Genomic DNA, 9,357 nt, shown 5'->3' on the forward strand with positions numbered 1-9,357 from the left:
CAAGTGGGCCCTGGAAGTGGATTTCTGCACTATCTGCACTTAGTTATTCATTTTCTGTAACCCTAGGCTACTAGTCTAGTATAAAAACTACTTTTAGAGATTTATTTTATGTCTTTTGACCATCTTTTGTTAATCTTTGTATCTCTGGACATTTGGTCCTTAGACGTTTGGAAGCTGGCCATTCGGCCATGCCTAGACCACTTTTCACTTATGTATTTTCTACGGTGCAGTTTCTACACCCCATAGATTAAGGTGTGGAGCTCTGCTATTCTTCATGAATTAATACAAGTACTATTGTTTTTCTATTCAACTCACGCCTACTTCTTCTCTAAGATATTCACTCGCACTTCAACCTGATGAATGTGATGACCCGTGACACTCATCATTATTCTCACTTATGAATGCGTGCCTGACAACCACTTCCGTTCTATCTGCAATAGTGATGTGGCAGAAATTGGCAAGTTAAGAAATTATTATAAGAGATGCGTTGCAAGTATAGTTCTCAACCAACCAAAATTCCGCTTATCAATTTAAAAGGAGTTGTCACAAAATTAGAATTAAAATACTGGGAGTATGAATCCCAGGTCGTCTCCCAACGAGTTGCAGAAAGGTGTGCTATTTTATTAATCAGATGTTTTCTATAATGGTTTGAGTTGATAAATAGGAAATTAAATCAGAGAAATTATGTAATTTAAATAAAAACCTTGACCAGGAGTAGATTAGTTGGAAGCCCTATCCTTGATGGAGTTCTCTCAAGATCAATTGATAATTGAAAGTTGTCTGCTTAGTTATCCTTTACCGGATAAAGGAAAGTCGAGCAAGTTGGAAGTCAGTTTCTATTCACAAGTTCTAATCCTCTCCCTTAAGAAGGACTAGTGTCAGTGATTAGAGGGCGACCCAACGCTAATCCCAATTATAATTTTACTCTTGAACACCCAACTCAAGGTCTTCCTTTCAATCAACTCCCAATCAAGTTATGGAACTACTCGCTCATTATGAATGTAAAATTTGCAAAATAAGAAAGGAAAATAAGGAAAGACGTGAATAATAATAATCAACAGGATTAATAAAAATAAAAATAGTTCTTATGTTAATAAATTCTAAAGATAATCCAATAGTAACTCTGAATAAAATAAGGATATGAAAGAGTAAGTGACAAGTAAGGAAACAAACTAGAGTGATGAAGTCTTGACGGAGGTAATAGCTCTTCTCAATATCCCAATCCGAAAAGCAATAAAATCAAAATCCTAAGAACTATGAATGTGTAGAAAGAAAACCTAGAGGAGGAGTAAAATCAGATCTAAAACTAAAATTGCGTGGAATGAATGTTCTCTTTGGTCTCTGCATGTTCCCTGGATCTAATATGCTTTTTTGGGCCAAAAACTGGGTCAAAACAGGGCCCAAAATCGCCCCCAGCGAATTCTGCAGATCGCGCACGTCACGCAATCGCATCATCCACACGTTCGCGTCATCTAGCGTCTTGCCTTGTCACACGTGCGCGTCGTCCACGCCTTCGTGTCACTTGTGCAGTTTTCATTCCATGCGTTCGCGTCAGGCACGCGGGCGCGTCACTGCAATTTCCTCTTTTTTGCGCGGTCGTGTGAGTCATGCGTCTGCGTCACTTCTCGCTGGTCATCTCCTCAATTTCTTGTGTTTCTTCCATTTTTGCAAGCCTCCTTTCCAATCTCCAAGTCATTCATGCCCTATAAAGCCTAAAACACTTAACACACAGATCACGGCATCGAATGGAATAAAGGAGAATTAAAATACATAATTAAAAAAAATCTCTAGCAAGCAGTTTTTCAACCATGGGGTAATTTTGGAAAGGAATTGTAAATACATGCTAATTTAATGAATAAGTGGGTAAAGATTTGATAAAACCACACAATTAAACACAATATAAACCATAAAATAATAGTTTATCAATCTCCCCACACTTAAACATTAGCATGTCCTCATGCTTAGTTGAAGGAGATAAAATGAATGAGTAGGAACATGTAAAACTCATGCAATGCAATGCAACCTATATATGTGAATGCAACTATATGATTCTTGTCCACTTGGTCAAAAGTAAATAAGCTCTTCAAGATAGTCACAAATCAAATTCCACTAATTTAACTCTTATACAGGAACAACAGACAAAAATGCAAGAAGGTAGCTCATGAAAGCAGGGAACATAGAATTTAAGTATTGAACCCTCATTGATGATGTATGTACGCTCTAATCTCTCTAGTGTATAGGATAATCACTCTATCCTTCTCTAATCATGCTCTCTAATTTTTGTTCTTCACCTAACCAATCAACAACAATTAATATACCAATGCAAACATCATGAGGTCTTTTCAAAGTTGTAATGGGGCCAAGGTAAGGGTAAGTATATATATATATGGCTGAGTAAGCTTATAAATTGAATCTTTAATTATCCCAAGCTTTCACCTGACACACACATATATATATTCTATGTAACTTAAATTTTCACACCTAGCTACCCAAAATTTTTCCTTTCACTTTCCATACTCATGTATCAACTTTTATTTTAATTTTATTATATATGCATTGATCTTTGAAATTTTAACTTAGCATTGGGGTAATTTTGTCCCCTTATTTAATTATTGAATATTTTTGGATTTTTTTTTACATTAAAATAAACACAGCTTATCAATGCACATAGAATTTTAATTTTTCTTTTATAATTTCACATGATTAGGTACCCAAATTCCTATTATATTATCATGACACATTCCCTTATTATCTTTTGTTCCCAGAATTTTCCCATACCCAATTAACACACAATTCTATCTCAAGCTAACCAAAGATTCAATTGGGATATATAATTGTTTTTCCGCTTAAGGCTAGTGATGTGGTGAAATAAAGAACAAATGGGATTTAAAGGCTCAAAGTGGCTAACAAAGGTAACTTAAGGGGTAGGCTTAATTTGGATAAGTGAGATAAACAAATAATGGCCTCAATCATACGCAAGTATATAAATATATTAAACATTGGACATATAGGATGAAACAAAATACAGATTACAATCATAGAGAAGTAAACACACAAGAATAAAATATTTATGGCTAAATAATGTAACCATGTATTTAGGCTCAAAGTCTCACAGGTTGTGTGTTCTTTAGCTCAAAATTCATGTTCCAAATACAACCTCAAGCAAATTTAACATAAAAGTTTTGATTAAAATTAGTGAAATTGTGTTCTAAAAATAGGGTCTTAGAAGAAGCTTACTGTCTTTTCAATAAAGTGGAACATGCATGCAACTATCCTATGCAATTTATCCTATTCTATAAAAGAAAAACTAACTAAATATCCTATTTTATTAGTGTTAAGGAAGAGAAATTACCTCCGGAAGTCAGGTACTGACCGACCTCCCCACACTTAAGGCTTTGCACCGTCCTCGGTGCCATCTGTCAGGAACAAAGGTGGGCTGGTAGCAGTATCTCCACAGTCGGGACCGTCATGGCTCCCTGTGCTGGTAAACGAAATGGAGTCCGGGGTGTCTGAGTCTCTGCATTTTCCTTTAAGTAGCTGCTTGAGGTATGTGAATCGGCGCTTGTTATGGCGCTCTCTCAGCTTTGCTTTGTGTTCCTACCGAACCAACCTCTCAAGTATCTGGTGGAGCAGTTGGTTTGTTGTAGGTGCTTGTGGAGTTGAAGGAGGAATATCTTCAGCCGGTTCAGTGGGCTGGCTTGTAGTTATGGCCGGAGATCTGATATATTTCCCGTTAGGGACGTATTGATCATCCCGTGGAAGCATGGCTTTGGTGTCCCCAGCCCTGTAGGAGGCTCCGGCTGCTGAGACAAGATCTGAGACCAAGGCGGGAAAAGGTAAGTTGCCCACAATTTGTACGTGCCCCATAGCATTCCGGATGTATCTTGGTAAGTTCAGAGGCTGGTCTGTAAGGATGCACCACAGTAGAACGACCATGTCTGCTGTGAAGGAGGACTCGTGAGTGCTCAGAAAGACGTAATGGGACATAATCTGTGCCCATACGCGAGCCTCCAAGGTAAGTGCAGAAGCCGATATTCCCTTAGGTCGGGAACGATGGTATCCGTAGATCCATCTGCTGCCAGGTAGTGCGATAACTCTGAGAACAGCGTCCCAGTCAAATTGGTACATCTGGCGCTTGAGTGAGGCTTCTTGAAATGCGTCTAGTCCTTCTGGAGTAAGGGGAAGATCTAGAGCTCGTTGAATGGCCTCTTCTGTAATGGGGACTTGTTTCTGACGGACGTAGACAAACTGCAGGGTTGGCAGGTGGAAATTAGAGTAGAACTCGACTACCCAAGAAACATTGACCTGCTGTGGCTGTCTCTGAAGGAAACCCCATTGTCTTCTTTTAATTTGCAGGTCAACAAATTCAGCAATACGGGTTGGGAGGATAAGAAGGTATTCGTTGTTGTAACTCCTTTCTGCCAGTATGGGGAACATCTGCTCACAGTAGCGATTGGTAAATTGTGCAGTGTCCTTTGCTGGGAAGGCTTTCTCTTTGTCATCAATCTTAATAATCCTCTTAATTCTTTTTGTTGAGGGCTTGACTGCAGTTGAAGATGGTTCTGCCACTAGAGCTCGTTTGGTTCCTCTCCTTGCTGTTGATTTGGGAGTAGCTTTCTCCTTGCTTTTTTTGGTGGCCATCCTAAAAGAAAGAAAAGGGAAAGTATGTTAAAATGTCAAGGTTTGGAGCAAGGAAGAAGGCAGGAAAGGAGGTAATCAGTGCACATTAAAGATGAATGATGTTAGCACATGGTCATGACTACATGTGAGAAATCAACAATGGAAATATAGCAAGTGCATATGATGACAATTAAATGCAAGGTGTTTATTGGCATGCAGGCAAAGGCATGAGTAGCATAGATCAAGCATTCAATGTCCAAGTTAGATTACCAAGCCTTTCAAACTAATAACCTGTTTGTAATAACAATTATATTTAAATAAGAAAATAAAAGAAGGGTTTTTGTGAAAAGCAAGCAAATAAGGTAGTAGATTAAAAGAAATCCAAAAATAATGCACAATGTCATACGGGCGTTTTCACAAACACATAGCATGCATGATAAAAGGCTAATGAAAATAATAAATTAAACATGCAAGCAACCCTTAAAAATAAATATATAATTACCAAAAAAGTCCTTAACAATCCACAAGCAAATCATAAGGAATAATAATGACCCTAATAAATTTTCAACACCAATTAAAAGAAAAAGAAAGAAAAGAAAAACATGGATAATGCAAGTAAAAAGAAGAAGAAAAGGAGAAGAAAACATAAAAATAAAAAGAAGAATAGAAAAGTAAGGAGGGAGGAAGAAAAGAAAAACCTTGATAATAGTGGTGAGAGAGAGAAAGTAGAAAGTGAGAAAGAAGGAAGAAGAAGAAAGGGGAAGAAAATAATGAGGGTAAAGAAAAAGTAGGATTAGGGGAAGAGAAAGATAAGATATGTTGGCAGATTAGGAGTAGTTGTGCGGCGCTAGCGACGCGGACGCGTGGAGTACGCATTCGCGCAGATGGCGCTTATATAAAACGACGTGGTCGCATCGGTCACGCGGACGCGTGACTCGTTTATGCTACTGGCGCGAGGGCAGCCTCGCGCTCGTACAACTCTCTGTTCAAAACTCATTATTGCCAAATTCCAGGGTCACGCGGTTGCGTGGTTGACACGATCGCGTGGGTGGCCAATATTGGAATGTGACGCGAACGCGTGGGGCACGCATTCGCTTGGTAAGGCTTGTGCGTCTAGCTCCAGTCCAACCCCATTCCAGCACAACTTTCAGCCAGGCACCCGTTCTTACGTCGATTTCTAGATCACGCGTCCGCGTGGGTGACGCGGATGCGTGGGAGGCATTTTTCCCACATGACGCGGACGCGTCAACGATGCGGTCGCGTGGATCAATTCCAAAGGCACGCCTCCAGCCACGCTCCTGCGTGACTTTCTGTTCGATTAATTTTCTTTCTTACTCACCTGCGATGCGGACGCGTCGGCGACGCTGTCGCATCGCGATTTTTTTTTTTAATATGCAAATGTGCAGATGAAGATGCAAACTGAATGCACGAATAATTGAGAAGAGTTATTGAAAAAAGAAAATTAAGAAGAGAGAAAGGAACGATCATGCCATGGTGGGTTGTCTCCCACCTAGCACTTTGCTTTAACGTCCTTAAGTTAGACGCTCCACTAGCTCAGTCTTCTGCTGTGGGTGGATCCTCCAAGAGGAAGATCTCTAGCTCCTTGGGTTTTGTCGCCTTCTCACCATGATATAGCTTTAAGCGATGCCCATAAACTTTGATGAAATCAGAGCTTGAAGGATGACTCAGATGGAAGACTCCGTATGGCTCAGCCTTCTCTACTTTATATGGACCTTCCCATCTTGATCTCAACTTGCCTGGCATGAGCCTCAGTCTAGAGTTGTAAAGGAGGACAAAGTCCCCAGGTTGGAACTCTCTCCTCTTGATGTGCTTATCATGCACAGCCTTCATCTTTTCCTTGTACAGCCTTGAGTTCTCATAAGCTTCTAGGCAAAGGCTTTCTAATTCTTGCAGTTGCAACTTCCTTTCAGCTTCGGCTTTCTCAAATCCCATATTGCACTCCTTTACTGCCCAAAAGGCTTTGTGCTCTACCTCAACTGGGAGGTGACAGGCTTTTCCATAAACTAAGCGGAAGGGACTCATCCCAATGGGTGTCTTGTATGCTGTTCTGTATGCCCAGAGTGCATCTTGTAGCCTGGTGCTCCAGTCTCTTCTATGAGGTTTGACTATCTTCTGCAATATACTCTTTATCTCTCTATTAGACACCTCAGCTTGCACATTAGTCTGGGGATGGTAGGCTGTTGCCACTTTATGAACTATCCCATGCTTCTTTAGTAATCCTGTTAGTTTCCTGTTACAGAAATAGGTGCCTTGATCGCTCACGATTGCTCGTGGTGATCCAAAGCGACAAATAATGTGGTTTCTAACAAAGGAAATAATAGTGTTACCATCATCAGTGCGGGTAGGAATTGCTTCCACCCATTTAGAAACGTAATCTACAGCTAACAATATATAAAAATGACCATTAGAATTTGGAAATGGACCCATGAAGTCAATGCCCCAAACATCAAAAATTTCACAAAAAAGCATAGTCTGTTGAGGCATCTTATCCCTCTTAGATATATTACAAAACCTTTGGCATGGGGAACAAGATTTACAAAATTCAGCAGCATCTTTAAAAAGAGTAGGCCACCAGAATCCATAGTCTAAAATTTTCCTAGCTGTTCTTTGAGGGCCAAAATGTCCTCCACTCTCAGATAAGTGGCAGGCCTTTAAAATGGACTGAAATTCTGATTGAGGCACACACCTTCTAATTACCTGCTCAACGCCACATCTCCATAAATATGGGTCATCCCATATATAATATTTGGACTCGCTTTTTAGCTTGTCTCTTTGATGCTTAGTAAAGTTGATGCGCATAAACGTGTTATGCTACGATTTAGGAAATTGCACGATCGGCAAAATTCCTTCCGGCAAGTGCACCGGTTATCGTCGTCAAGTAAAAACTCACAATAGAGTGAGGTCGAATCCCACAAGGATTGGTTGAGTGAGCAATTCGGATTAGAAGTGTGTTCTAGTTGAGCGGAATCAAGATTTGAGATGAGAATTGCGGAATGTAAAATTGGCGGGAAAAGTAAATGACAAGAAAATTAAATGGCTGAATCTTAAATTGCATGAATTAAAGAGCAGAATGTAAATTGCTGAAATTAAAAGGGACTGGGGATGATTGCAAGAATTGAATTGCAGAATGTAAAGAGAAAGTGGAAATCAGAAATGGGGAATTCATTGGGTTTAGGAGATATTGAAATCTCCGAATCAAAACATGTAAATCTCTTCCTCAACCAATGCATTCATTGAATTTTGCTTGGCAATCTTATATGATTGGATCCCAATTCCTTGGCTCACCAATGCTCTCTAAAAACAAACAAATTCCCAATCCCTTGGTTTAAATGTTCATAAGAAGAGATGATGCTTGATCACTGATTATACCACACAATTTCATGAACCACAATTTGGTAGGATTACATGTCACAATATCCATCCAAACCCCAATCCAATCCACTGTGAGAAAGCTTCTCTAGCATGAATCCTCCATTCCTTTCCCAAGGCTCTGAAGGATTCCAAGTATGAGTAGTCTCTTTCCCAAGACAACTACTCAATGGAATTAGATCGAGAAGCTTTCTAACAAAATTCAAGAGAAAAGATTGAAGAAGAAGATAAACTATTATTGATTCATTGAATTACAATAGAGCTCCCTAACCCAATGAAAGGGGGTTTAGTGAATCATAGCTCTGAATTCAATTACAAAGAAAAAGAAACTAGCTAAAAGTGAAAGTAAAAAGTCCCTTCTAACTTAACTTCTATCCTATTTATACACTTTCTATATTGAGCTTCAGTTGTGCTTCTTGGGCTTTGAGGCCTCTCCTTGCTTTCCTTTTGCCTTGGGTTTATGATCCATAATCTTGATGAGGTTGTTGATCCAGATCCTGTAACATTTATTGAGCCAACTTAGTGATAATCAAATAATGACACATGACTCAATAAATTGAGATTTCAAACTCATCAATCCTTCAGGCCCAATCCCATAAACCATGATATTCAATTGGGTTTCATACCAAAGTAAGTTTAAGTTAATAATTGTGCTCAAAGACTAACTTAAATCACAATATTTTTGGCCCAGAAACCCTTTTCAAGAGTGGCGTTTAAGTTGTAGTTTAAGCTTAAACTGCAACTTAAACGCCAGACACTTCCAGTGAGGCCATTTGTAGAAGCACGTTTAAGCTTCAGTTAAGGTTAAACTGAAGCTTAAACGTGGAAATGGAAGAAGGTAGCCCTGGAGAGTCATATAGTCGAACACGTTTAACCTCCAGTTTAAGGTTAAACTGGAGGTTAAACGTGGAAGAGGAATGAGGCATCCTGGAGGTCGAACACGTTTAACCTCCAGTTTGAGGTCAAACTGGAGGTTAAACGTGGAAAAGGGTGGAGGCATACTGGAGGTCGAACACGTTTAACCTCCAGTTTGAGGTCAAACTGGAGGTTAAACGTGGAAGCTTGGAATGGTGGCCCTGGAGGTGTCGAACACGTTTAACCTCCAGTTTGGGGTCAAACTGGAGGTTAAACGTGGAGGTGGAGAGAGCAACCCTGGAGTGAAAGAAAACGTCGAACACGTTTAAGCTCCAGTTTGAGTCAAACTGGAGCTTAAACGTGGAATGGCCCCTGGTACTCTTCCTGGTTCTGGCGTTTAACCTCCAGTTTGAGGTCAAACTGGAGGTTAAACGTGGAACACCTCCCTGGGTGGCATACTCATTCTGGCGTTTAACCTCCAGTTTGAGGTCA

Source organism: Arachis ipaensis, chromosome B6 (assembly GCF_059453495.1).
Source record: "Arachis ipaensis isolate K30076 ecotype BB chromosome B6, ASM5945349v1, whole genome shotgun sequence".
Classification (NCBI taxonomy): Eukaryota; Viridiplantae; Streptophyta; class Magnoliopsida; order Fabales; family Fabaceae; genus Arachis; species Arachis ipaensis.